Source organism: Sinocyclocheilus grahami, unplaced genomic scaffold, assembly GCF_001515645.1.
Source record: "Sinocyclocheilus grahami isolate Dianchi unplaced genomic scaffold, SAMN03320097.WGS_v1.1 scaffold3054.1, whole genome shotgun sequence".
In the NCBI taxonomy this organism is placed as follows: Eukaryota; Metazoa; Chordata; class Actinopteri; order Cypriniformes; family Cyprinidae; genus Sinocyclocheilus; species Sinocyclocheilus grahami.
In genome coordinates this window covers 18,726-19,504 of record NW_015508223.1, presented here as the reverse complement: position 1 = coordinate 19,504, position 779 = coordinate 18,726, and the positions used below count along the sequence as shown (strand labels likewise).

Genomic DNA, 779 nt, shown 5'->3' with positions numbered 1-779 from the left:
TTTAGTGTCATTCTGAAGTTGTGTGTCAGGAGTGTTTACTGTATTGCAAGATACTCAATCAGTATCTTGTTTTCCAATTAAAAATCCCTTGAACATCCTTAAATCAAGATCAATTTACCTGAGAAACCAAATATGCTTAAAATATGCAAAGGCTATTAAGATCAGAAAGTAAGACCTTGACCTCAGCATATTTTTCCTTTCCCATCAGTAAATTGATTGTAAACTTCATTTAATTGTATGAAGTTCATGCTTACAGCAAGAACTGTTTGCTAATGAGGTAAGAAAAATAAACTTAATTCAATGTCTTAATATCTTATGCAATTTGGTAAATAGTAAAGTAAATATTTCTTCTTTTAAGAATATTTTAGCCGGAAGACAATCAATTATTTTTTTGAAGTCTTGAATAATTAACATTAACTATTAGCTTGCAGCTAGACTATTTTATAGGGGCCATAATGTCTCTTTTCTCACATCTTCCCATTTTGTTGTGCTGCTGAAGTTATACAAGTTGTGGCATGCCACTCATTTCCGGTGTATATCTGCATACTACATTTGATTTCTTTTCTTTTTGAAAGAACAAGGACAATTCTGATCTCCCCCCCCCTTAAGATATCCAACTTTAATAGACTACAGCGGCTTTTTTTCCCTTTCTTTTATCTTGCATTTTGTTCAGCTTTGCAGCAGTTATCCGTTTCAACATCATGAAGGTCACAAAACCATAAAAACCGCACAGGCACAAATCCTCCGGCTGTATTTTTCCTCCCTCACAAACATGTTTT

General features: G+C 33.5%; 1 protein-coding gene across 1 annotated transcript in view; it reads left to right on the top strand.

Moving 5' to 3' along the window:
• LOC107575960 (CUB and sushi domain-containing protein 3-like) overlaps window positions 1–779 on the top strand; it is a 12,174-nt gene that overhangs the window by 2,113 nt on the left and 9,282 nt on the right. The window lies entirely within an intron of this gene.